Raw genomic sequence first — 12,334 nt, forward strand, 5'->3', positions numbered from 1 at the left:
TGGTAGTTCCCAGGGTCCTCCTTTCTACCCTTTTTAAAAATGGGTGTGATGTTTCCTTTCTTCCAGTCTGCAGGGACTTCACCTGACTGCCATGACTTTTCGAATATCACGGAAAGTGGCTTTGCAACTTCATCAGCCAGTTCCTTCAGGACTCTGGGATGGATTTCATCAGGTCCCATGGACTTGTATATCTTTAGATTCCTTAGGTGATCACGTACCATGCCTTCAGTTATAGTGGGATGGACTTTGTCACCTGGATCCTCAACTTGTGGGCCATCAACACAAGAGCTAGGAGGAGAGGGGTTGCCAGTGAAGACCGAGGCAAAAAAATTATTGAGAACTTCCGCCTTCTCCTCCTCCGTTGATACAAGTTCCCCACTGCTGCTCATTAGGGGGGGTACATTTTCTTTAACCTTCCTTTTCTGGTTAATGTACCTGTAGAAGCCTTTCTTGTTTTTCTTTATGTCCCTTGCCAAGTCCAATTCTAGCTGTGCCTTGGCCTCCCTGACCTCATCCCTACACAGCCGGGCAACGTCCCTATACTCTTCCCAGGTTGCCTGTCCCTTCTTCTATTTCCTGTGTAGCCCCATCTTACCCCTTTTTTGTCAGAAGTTGTAGCAGTGTTGTGTACTCTTTGACTTCATGGACTCTGTGATTCTGTGATCTTTTAACTAAGAATAAAAATCTCTCTCCTGTTTCTTTCTCAAACACCTGTTGATATCAATGTAATCACGTCATGAAAGAATGCACAACTGAATATACAGACATTACTCCAAAAATCTTTCATTTTCAATTTTATGGACGGCACCACAGTCTTTCTCATTTGGCCTTCATGAAAGATGAATTGATTTTTTTTTAATCAGCTGTAAAAATGAATTTTACTTCCTAATTATGCCTTCAAACAAACTTTATCAGGGAAACTATTCAGGAAAAAAAAAAGTATCAGCCCACCGAATACTGTGACACAGTTGAGGACAGTGCAGAAGGACAGATACTCTTCTGTTACATCATTTCATCCCAGCAGTCAGAAGATCCTATTTTCTTTTCCTCTGCAAAGCCCCGTCACTGACCGGGCCCGTGAAAACAGGTCCAGCAGTCACAACCCCCACGGCAGCGAGCCCTTGCAGTGACGCTGCCCGTGCACCCCGCGACAGGACATGTTCCCAAAAACCCTTACTGTGAAGCGCCTGGCTATCAGTGAGCTTATTTCAGTGCAAGAATCCTGGAGAATGTGGGCTGGAAGCCAGGCAACTGATCCACCTCTCAGCTTTGCACTGCACAGCCTCACCTTTCTGATCCCTCCGGTCTCCCGCTGCCCTGACGAGCCGGGAGACAGGGACAGGACAGGCTCTGCTCTGCTCTCCTCATGACATTTCTGTGTAAGGAATCCAGGGTACTCACTCTTACCTTTGATGCTGCGCGCTTCTAAATGCCACATGTCAACCATGTGTGGCATGTGGCAGGGCTTCTCCCATTTGCTAAATATTAATTAAAATATTTTCTTAAATAACCAGTTCAGTACCTATCCTGGAACATATTCAAACATTTATTAATTTAAATTGAAATTTGTAATCCTTTGAAAAGGACCTTGGTACCCAAGGATAAAACAAGAGGAAATGGGCACAAACTTGAATATAAGGAGTTCCACCTAAACATGAGGAGGAACTTCTTTCCTGTGAGGGTGGCAGAGCCCTGGAAGAGGCTGCCCAGGGAGGTGGTGGAGTCTCCTTCTCTGGAGACATTCAAACCCCGCCTGGACACGTTCCTGTGGGACCTGCTCTGGGTGGACCTGCTCCAGGTGAACCTGGGTGGACTAGATGCTCTCCAGAGGTCCCTTCCAACCCCATACCATTCTGTGATTCTGTGACCTTTCTGTATACTCAGATGTCCAGAGTTAGGCATTTTCATTGCAGTTATCTCTGGACTAATCCTAGCTAATCGAGCTGCATTCATTAACCACAGACAATTACTTAATCCACTATTTTCATAACAAGGGCCAGATCCCACACAATGTTGTCATACCACTTATTCTTTCCTCTGAGGGGAGATGTAAAAGAAAGGATGATGAGGCATCAATATTGATCCTAATTGTCAGAGCTACAAACTGCCAGTGTGCAATAAAACTTTCTTCACGGTTTGGGATTTGCTTTTAATCTACCTCTTGCTATAATATATGGAGCTGGTATGCCCACCACCTGCTAAATCTGCTGCTAAGGGGTATTTAGAGTAGAAGACCTTTCTAATGATAGAAATTGCATTTCTACTAGATGCGCTGCATACCAGGTCTCTACTGGAAATCTGAAACTGAGGGTTGTTCAATGTAACAAGCTCTATTCTGCTGACAGGCAAGGGTAAGCTGAAATGAAAAGCTGCTTTAACTCTTAGTTTATTTAAATTACAAGTAGCTTTCTACTTTCTTTGCCACTGCCTTAAAGAACTTGGCAGTAATGGAGAGGCTTTGCGAAACTCCTGAAGGTCTTACAAAAAAATAGGGTATGATAATTCAGCAGTCCCTGTAGAAATCTGAAGTATTTTCAATTACATTATGACTGAACATTAATAAAGGAATCCACAGCTTGTGATACAGGTATAGTGGTACTGCTGACAATATTTCATTATAAAAATTCCTAGAGGGCAGCAGGGATCCACCTATGAAGACAGCACTAACATCGACAGCTCTGAAGGGAAAAAAGCAGAATTTAGGCTATCATCTACTAAAAAGGAGCTTGCCTCTTACACTCATTCAGAGCTCATTCTTTCAGATACTCTTCCAGTTCTTCAGTCCACCAAAAGCACATGTTAAAGCATACCAAGATGGCATTTCAAGTTGGCGTGCAGTTTGTCTTCCAGACTTCACATTAATAGACACTTTACCTTAGTTTTGATTCATATAATTGCCACACTAAGTTCTGGTACAGAAAACACAGTTAAAGAGGCTCTAAACCATGCTGTTAGGCTTCTCTACATATTGATGTGACAGGTATGTTATTATTGCACAGTGACTGCAATACCTGTCAAGGATGATACTTTCAACCTAACATACCGTGTCTGTAATTCAAGAGTGAGACTTGGTAACATACAACCTTGAGCGTACACCGGTATAATTACTAAACGAAAATGAAATGGAATTTCAAATTTAATTTAGTCAGACATATTTGAAAAAAATATACAGTGGTAAATTGTGAGATCAAAGGAGTAGCGATTGTGAGCCGGGGGCTGGAAATGTTGTCATCTACATCGTCTCGCAGCACCTCGTCCAAACCTGCAAGTGGTCTGCACAGACTGAGCTGGAGCGGACAGGCTGCAGAGGCGTGCGATGCCTCCTCTGGCTCCAAGTCACCCAACGACCAGGGTGGCAAAGCGGTTTATTCACTGCTCACCAGTGTAGGAGTGTGCACAGCCCACCTTCACCAACTCCTCCTCTGTCACTTTTCACAGGGCATGATGTAATGGCCTGCAACGCTAAAATTAATGATAGGGAGAGGAAGGAGACTAAGGGAGAAGGGCGTTTCCCTGGTTTTCTGCATTCAAGATACTGGAGACAAACATTAACTGGCAGCAGAGATTTCTACCAGGTGCTTTAAATTATACGGATAAATATGTGCAGCCATAATTATTGCAGACGGGTCCCCCCCAGGCAGTACGGAGATGTGGCAGGGAAGCAGGCTGTGGCTCAGCGCAGGTAGCGGACAGGAGCCTGTCTCTGGGCTAAGTGAACACTCAGCTTATTACCTGCTCTGGTGGGAGAGCATCTGCTCTATCAGGGTCACAGAAAGCCACCTGTCTGCCCTGCCACACAGTCCTCAGAAGACCTCCAAAACCTGCAGATTGTGGCACATTTCCGACCTGGTCCTGTTTCAGCTGTGGCGCTTCAACAGTCACAGTGAAGTTTGACCGCTGAAGCAGTCTCCAAGACCTACTGACCGCAGCACAGGAACCAGTGAAGAAAGCAACCAGCCTAGAAATGTGTGCACGTATGGGTTGGTGCTTGGTCTTGTTTGTGACAACTACGGCTAACAGGATACAGTGCCCAAAGCTGGACCAGGCACACAAAGGAGCATTCTGCCCCATTAATCAACTACAGATGACATTTCTACTTTGACAAAGATTTTACTCAGCATGTAACCGTGCGCTGCACCCAGCCCCTGGACTCCAAACTCAAGGCAGGTACCAGTGATATTTATGGTCCTGAGCTGCAAGCATCTGACAAAACTCTTTGTTCCCCCTCTTCTCTGCTCATTTAACCTCTCATTACAGATTGACAAAAGGACCTCAATAAATTTAGGCTATTACAATCCTAAGGAATTTTGAGTTGTTTAGACAATATGCACGAAGAATGAGAATGCAAAATATTTATACAAACAAATGACATTTTACCATTTTCCATACTAACGTGGCAAGAGCAGAATGAAAAGAGTTTACACTGAAATTCCTTCTCCCGGTAAGTAGAAATTAGATATCGGATTTGAGACAGTATTAGAAAAAAAGTCAGTCGGGAAGTTAAGATGCTGCAGCCTGACATTTGCCACTCAAGCCTCCTTTCTTTCTCAATATGTATTTTCATATACATGCAGAGGAAAAACATGCAAACCGGCCTCTGTCTTAGCTCCCTCAGCCCCATTTCTGGTACCATAATTACCACAGTCTCGGATGTCTCATTCTTAAACTTGGTCTAGTTGCATCATTGCACTTTTTAAGTTCTTGTCATAGTTAAAATTTGCCTAGTCGTAGAAAATGTGCAGACTTGCACGCTCTCCCAGGCTGCAGTAAGAGTAACCTCCAGTATTATTTTAATACAGGTAAATAAGTCAGCTTGCAACAAGCAATTCTGAACATGATATGCCTATAGACTGCTGAAGTGATGGACATGGAGATGCTTGGATAAGGAAAATTGACCCCAAAGGCTTGATTTCAGTTATCCTCATGGTTTAGCATAAGGCCCGACTATGTTGGCTCTTAAACCAATTGTTTTGTACTGCATTTAACCCTTATGTCATATATTCACAGAATAACATGTGGTTGGAAGGGACCTCTGGAGATCATCTCCTCCAACCCCCTGCCAAAGCAGGTCCACCCAGAGCAGGTTGCACAGGAACGTGTCCAGGTGGGTTTGAATGTCTCCAGAGAAGGAGACTCCACCACCTCCCTGGGCAGCCTCTTCCAGGGCTCTGCCACCTTCAAAGCAAAGAAGTTCCTCCTCATGGTTAGGTGGAACTTCTTTTATTCAAGTTTGTGCCCATTTCCTCTTGTCCTGTCCCTGGGCACCACTGAGAAAAGACCGGCCCCATCTTCTTGACACCCTCCCTTTAAGTATTTATAAGCGTTGATCAGATCCCCCCTCAGTCTTCTCTTCTCCAGACTAAAAAGACCCAAGTCCCTCAGCCTCTCCTCACAAGAGAGATGCTCCAGGCCCCTCATCATCTCTGTAGCCCTCTGCTGTACCCTCTCCAGCAGTTCCCTGTCCTTCTGGAACTGGGGAGCCCAGAACTGGTCCCAGTGCTCCAGATGGGGCCTCACCAGGGCAGAGCAGAGGGGCAGGATGACTTCCCTCCACCTGCTGGCCACACTCTTCCTGATGCACCCCAGGATGCCATTGGCCTTCTTGGCCACAAGGGCACATTGCTGGCTCATGGTCATCCTGTTGTCCACCAGGACTCCCAGGTCTTTCTCCTCAGAGCTGCTCTCCAGCAGGTCACCCCCAACCTGTAGTACTGGTGCAGGGGGTTATTTCTCCCCAGGTGCAGCACCCTACACTTGCAGGATGTACGCTACATATTAAATGCCTAGGTTGTGTTAAGAAGTCATTCTTAAAGCACATAGCTGCTATGGCAATTGCTTTTGTAGGATGCGGACGTTCTCGTCTCTCCATAAAACCAGCCACTATAATGGATCCTTCTATTCTTGGTGATACCCCCAGGAGATACATCCAGTCAGAAGAAGTGAAGCAGGCAGACTGCTCCTGCCATCAGCAGGACTGTTTTCTGCAGCTTGGTGGGCTTTCACTGGAGACGTTCTTCCTAAATAAGGCCCCCTAAAGCAGGTAACATAGCCAAGGCTGCCTCACACAGGGACTACATCTGATGAGCTGCTGAACAACCGCAGCTCTGCTCTATTCTCAGCACCTGCGAAAGGCATTAATAAGCACCACAATTACTACAGCGAAAAGGCATGGAAAGGTGCTGAGCAACTGGCTACTACAGCCATGGAGTTATTAAAAAACACAAGCTGCTGAGCACCCCGGACATATTTTAATAAGAGAGCCTAAACGCAGCCACTTCTTTTCATGATTTCTTGCAGGGGAGCCAGTCTCACGCTGGCGCAGCCGCAGGAACCTGGACAACAGAGCACTGGAGGCAGATGAAATCACAGACAGAAGCACAGTAATGACCCAAGTGAAGCATCTTCCTCAGTGATTGCCCTGGACCAGAATGCAGCATCTGAGCCCCCTCCCCTAGAAACACTTTGGTAGAGCTGAGATCTGAATCAGGACTTTGTGCCTAGAGCCCGTGCTATTTTTCGTGTAACACTTGGTGCAAGGCTTGTGTTGCAAGCACCACCGAGGGGAAGAGAACCTGAGACATAACTCTCAGGGTGACAACAACTCCCACCTCAGCCTCACTTTGGCTCACAAAAGCTACAGCTTTTTGTAATGCACAGGTGGAGCCCCCCCTTTACAAAAGGCCAATATAACTGGAAGGATAATAAGAGCCGACTATGAGAAGGTGAGAACTGTAGCTGTTAGCAGATGCCAAGTTGCTAATGTCCCCACAAAGATGAAATCAGAGCCAGGGCTTGACCAACAAACAGCCTCAGCAGATGCCATCAGGGCAGGCTCTCTCAGAGCAATAGGAGGGGATGCACCAGAAGCAGCTACAGCTATTTCTGAATGGTAGAAGCTGTTGCCCAGCAGACACCTTGCCCAGACAGCCTTACACCCACCCAGGTAGCTCTTCATCCCCTCTAGGGATGCAACGATGGAAAGAATATATCACATCTGTGTTGTCCTTGAAACACTGCCGCTTCGTCTACATCAAATCATATCACCTGCTGCTTCAGAAGGAGAGTTGAGAAACAAACCTCTGCTTCCCTAAAAAGATCAGAAAGAAGAAAAAACAAATGGCTCCATCCCAAGCAAAGCTCTCCGCTCTATTGATAACATTTAGCAGCGTGAGCGTGCCTCTTCCTCCATCCTCTCTCCAGCCTGGTGTCAACAGCCTGCCCCAGGCCCTGTCAATTAACCCTGCACAGAAAAGATGTGACCTGTGACGCATGATATTATTATGTTTTTATTTTTTTAATTGTGTTTCCAGTCCAGCCAGCAAAAAGCAAGAGGCTCCTTCAGTGAGGCTGCGAGGTACAAGGGTAAACACAGTCACCAAGAATCCTGCAACACCCTGCATAGAAAAGCAATATAAAGTGAGGCTTTAGGAGAGGATGCTCTCTAGCCCCTCAGGCTCTGTGTGACTCTTCATCTCCTTGCTAGCCAAGGAAGGAAAACGAGGTTCAGACAGGAAAATTAACAGCTGCAGCAACCAGCTGCAGCAACCTACTTCTAATTGAACCTGCTCTTAGCTGGGGAAGAGACTGAGGGTGGGAAAGTCGGTATTTCCTTAACTCCCTCCACAACCAGGGATTCAGTCTGCTCTGCGTCACCGGGGAGGCTGAGGGACCTCTGCTTTTGTTACTGTTGCTTATGAAAATCTCAACAAATACCGTTGACCCCCACGTAAATCTTTTTCTGAGTATCCCTCATGGGCTGTGGCCCAAAGGCAACACACATTTTCATATCATCAGGATTTTTCTGTCATGTGTATAACTCAATTAAGAAAGGAAGAGATACATACGTGAGAGTATTTTTCAGCAGTTTGCTGTAGACTGCAAAAGCAGTTATTTTCTTTACCAGCTGCTGCTATAAATCAAAATGTGTAGATATGAAAACATTAAGATATCCTTCTTTATAGCTATTTAAATAAGTACGTTTTTGGAGTGCCGGCCAAAGAGTGCTTGCTTTCTTGGCAAAACAAATCCGAAAATGCTCATTTCAGAGCAATAAAAAAAATATGGTAATCCAATATGAAAGATTTTGCTCTTTTTATGCCATATTTTAATAGCAATCTTGACAATTTCAAAAGCAATTTAAGGTTCTTTCAAAAGGAACAACACCTCCAAACCCATTATTAACAGCCGTGAATAACTGTATGAATAGATATGAATACACTCAGATATATATTATTTTGTCAATGTTAATTAACGTTGTCCAGACAGCCTTACACCCACCCAGGTAGGTGTTCATTCACTCTAGGGATTCAAAGATGAAAAGAATACATCACATCTGTGTGGTATTATATTAATATTACATTATCTTAATATAATATATTATATATAGGACAAGAGGAAATGGCCTCAGGTTGCACCAGGGGAGGTTCAGATTGGATATCAGGAAACATTTTTTACATGGAAAGGGTTATTAAGCATTGGAATGGGCTGCTCAGGGAAGCGGTTGAGGAGGTTTTCAAAAGATGGGTTGACATAGTGCTTAGAGACATGGTTTAGTAATGTGGGAGGGTTTTTTGTATGGTTTTATTTTGGTTTTTTATCAGTTAGGTTGATGGTTGGACTAGATGATCTTAAAGGTCTCTTCCAACCTAGATGATTCTATGATATTATACACTATTAGTAACAATATAAATATATAAATAAATATATATTGATTATAACAAGAATGTTGTTTGAAAACACCAAACAAAACTTACCCGTATTTTTTACCCGACCCATGTGGTGAATTCAAGTCAGCTTCACGTATAGCTGCAGTCAACCAAGAACATCAAGCCAGTTTTCCAGCCCTCTTTTACCACAGAACCCAAGTGTTGCTTAAAAGAAAGTACTTTTTCTCCCTTCCTAGTCTCAGAACTTTGGTCTTGAATAAGTAAGGACGGCATGCAGCAGCTGTGCGGTCACAGGCGGTGGCCAGCCCTCTCTGTGGCTGTAGGCATCGCTCATGGCCTGTCTACAGCTCCCTGCGGCACCGAGCACCAACTCCAGCCACCGTCTCCTCAGTTCCTCCCCGCTCTCCCCCATGTACACCGCTCTTACCAAGGAGAGTAAAGCGAGTGTAAACGCTTAACACGTTCATTATCACACCGATAACTTGCCCGCAGGCACACTGATCATCACCGGTTTGGTTTGACACCGTGGCAACACACTGCCTGGGATGTGACTGCCAACCGCGGTATTTTGTGAGCAAGCTAGTACTTTGTAATTCCTGTAACAAACCATAAATACATAACGTGGGAAATTAAATATAAAGCACAAAGAGCAGGCACAACTTCTTTGGTCTGCCACTGCACAGAGCCAGGCAGAAGAATGCCAGGAACAAGAAAGGAAATGGCACCTGGCTCCTTGGGCCAGCACATCCAGAAAGTGCAGCCTGTTTTTCTGGCCTGGGTCAAGCAAGTAACTGTCAGCATGAGGGCTGACCCGAGTTCTCAGTGTTCCCAAATGATGGATTTAAAATCTTCTTGCTCACAATGCAAACAAATGTTTCTGCCCTCACATATTCGATCTCAATGTGTACTCGACAGCCAAACCGAAAGGGAATGCGTCATCACTGAGGTAGAAATTGAAGAACCCCAAACTACTGTTTAATACCCCAAACTGGTGATTTTTCATTGGAAGTCTTATCCGAGGGTACTTCTGAGGTGGTGCCTCTCCTCTAGTTAGTACCCAGTTGCATTCACCTTTCAACCCTGACGTTTCATAGTTGAATTCAGGCAAAGCATTTAGAAAACGAGCAATGTATGTTCTGAAATGTCACCCACACTGTAACGCGCTCGCTCCCTCACGTGTTGCCAGCCAGCAGCACCAGTCCTTCACCTGGCTTCTGCCACTGAGCAACCTCCCCGTGCAATGACCTCTCCTTTTTTTTTTTGGGTACTCACTGGGGCAGCCCTGCTCCAGGTGTTTTAATCCCAAGCCCTGCCACTGCCTGGCTTGTCCTGAATCACCCCATCTGTAACACCACTATCCCTGGGTCCCTTAACACTGAAGAAAATAGAAAGCAAATCTGCTTTTGAGAGTTTTTTGGGAGACCGTCCTAACTCACAGACAGTATTTAACATACTGCAAAACATACATTTTCAACTCATTTACACTTTGTTATTCTTGCGCTCTTCCATCTTCTGTATTTTCCCTAAATTCTTCAGGTGGGAACAGAGAGCCAGATCACAGGACCATAAAACAAGCTTCCACAAGGAAAGCTGCTCTGTGAATTGCTCTTTTAACAAACAGGGAAAGGATTTAAAAGGCAGAGAAACACAACAGCAATGACAGCCCTAACTGAAACCTGCCTGATAACTCCCGCCTGTATTTCAACATCAGCCACAGCAGGCAATATAACTATTCTCTTCTAAGCAATCTCAGTCAGTATTAATTAAAGGTGCAGGCATTTTATCACAACCACCAGGCTGCTTTCTCAATCGTCACAACAAAGGCATCATTTTCTTGCTCCTGCTCCTCCAAAATAATCTCTGTCCCTGGGTGAATTTAGATTTCAAGAGAAAGTATAGGTCTCCAAGAAACTTATTAAAACGCTCCTTTCACTGGGGCAAGGCAGATGTTTTTATTTGTAGAAACCCCCCTGGCATCCCAGGCCAGGGGCAGACACATGCCCCAGTACGGAGAGAGGTGGCAACGGGCAGTCTGCACTGATGGGCAAGCTTTGCTTTCTGCAATTTGCTTTTTCAAAAGGTTAAAATCCCTGATGTGTTTCAAGGAGACAAACACCAACCTGCTGTACATGCCGCTGCATACAATGGAAAGATTTTTATGGCCAAGGACAGAAAGGTCAGGGGCACTCATCAAGTTCACGTTTCTTCCAGAAAGCAGCGCTGAACAGCACGTTTCTGAGCGTGTACCTCTCTCTGCTCACAGTCAAACGAACACGAACTAAGGAATATAAACCTCCAGGTGCTGGGAAAGGGGCAGGAAAGAACAATGTGCAGGTGTTCTAAAGGACCTCATTTGTCCCAGGCATCCCCTATGTTCCCTGTGATGTGCTATCAAGCTATGACAAAAACGAGCCATTAATATTTCTGAGCCTTTAACGAATGGATTTGGTGGAGATGCAGTTTATATAATTACCAAAGCTTGAAAAGGCCTAATAAATGGAAAGGCAAGGCATTTTTGTGAGCAACGCTAGAGCAAAGCAGGACCTTGTTGCCCACACACATTTAAGCTGAGCCTCACATTCGTTAACATTTTTTAGACCACATCGTTTAGGTAGCCTAAGACACAATTATCTTGGAAATGGGCACAAACTTGAATATAAGGAGTTCCACCTAAACATGAGGAGGAACTTCTTTCCTGTGAGGGTGGCAGAGCCCTGGAAGAGGCTGCCCAGGGAGGTGGTGGAGTCTCCTTCTCTGGAGACATTCCAAACCCGCCTGGACATGTTCCTGTGCAACCTGCTCTGGGTGGACCTGCTTTGGCAGGGGGTTGGAGGAGATGATCTCCAGAGGTCCCTTCCAATCCCATGTGATTCTGTGATTCTGTGAAATCCCTCTAGCTCCCAGCAGAATTGGTGAGCTAAACCTTTTAACTAAATTATACAACACTAATAACAAAGAGCAGAAACCTGTGGTAACAGCAAGACGTGCAGTCAGGTTGGCTGTGGTTGCACGGCTTTTCCACACCTTTGGATCCTGCTTTCTTCAGAGGGACCAACTCAGATCCCATTCTAGAGCTCACACTGTGGGTGATCTCAATACAGATGCTGCACCAGAAGAGGGCAGGGTGAGATACCATCATCTCTTCTCTGAATTAACTGATACAAGCCCAGCCCCTGAAAAGGAGGGACAGCTGAAGCATGAGATACCAAAGGAGTCACTGGGGCATGTCCCAGTGGGCTAGTGTGTTGAGTGAGCCGACCCATGAGCAAAACGGCTTTCCTCAACATCTGGGTTAGAAACAAAGTCCTTTTGAGCACAGTTGGCTGAACAGATGGGAGAGCCAGTTCCTTCCAGACCAGCAGTAGCAAAGAGTATGGAAAAATAAAAAGCTTACATGCAGTCCAGTACCAAAGCCAGCAGAAGGAAGACCAAAAATTGGGAAAGGAAAAAATAAGGAATTTGACCAGAGCAAGGAGTCTTTTCTATTCAGATCTAAAAAGTTACCACTGATCATTAAATGAGTACTACCCCTAACTTCATCCTGCTCCCAGCTGGCAAATTTTGCTGAAATGATACAAAATACCACATCTGTAATCCCTGCGAAGTATCCTGTCAAGTGACAAGCCCATTGCTTGCAGTTCACCCCCAGCCTCCCCTCGGGAGCTCTG

The 12,334-nt window shown here is 45.2% G+C and overlaps 1 protein-coding gene across 4 annotated transcripts in view; it reads right to left on the bottom strand.

Annotated features, from left to right (window-relative positions):
• The window catches only part of ARHGAP24 (Rho GTPase activating protein 24), a 199,338-nt gene that overhangs the window by 66,667 nt on the left and 120,337 nt on the right, over window positions 1-12,334 (bottom strand). The window contains exon 3 of one of the 4 annotated variants that reach the window (XM_074154418.1): window positions 3,412-3,417. The exons of the other annotated variants lie outside the window; for them this stretch is intronic. The gene's annotated coding sequence lies outside the window, so the exon portion shown is untranslated. The remainder of the gene's footprint in view (window positions 1-3,411; window positions 3,418-12,334) is intronic. 4 annotated transcript variants of the gene reach the window in all.

Source organism: Numenius arquata, chromosome 10 (genome assembly GCF_964106895.1).
Source record: "Numenius arquata chromosome 10, bNumArq3.hap1.1, whole genome shotgun sequence".
NCBI lineage: Eukaryota > Metazoa > Chordata > Aves > Charadriiformes > Scolopacidae > Numenius > Numenius arquata.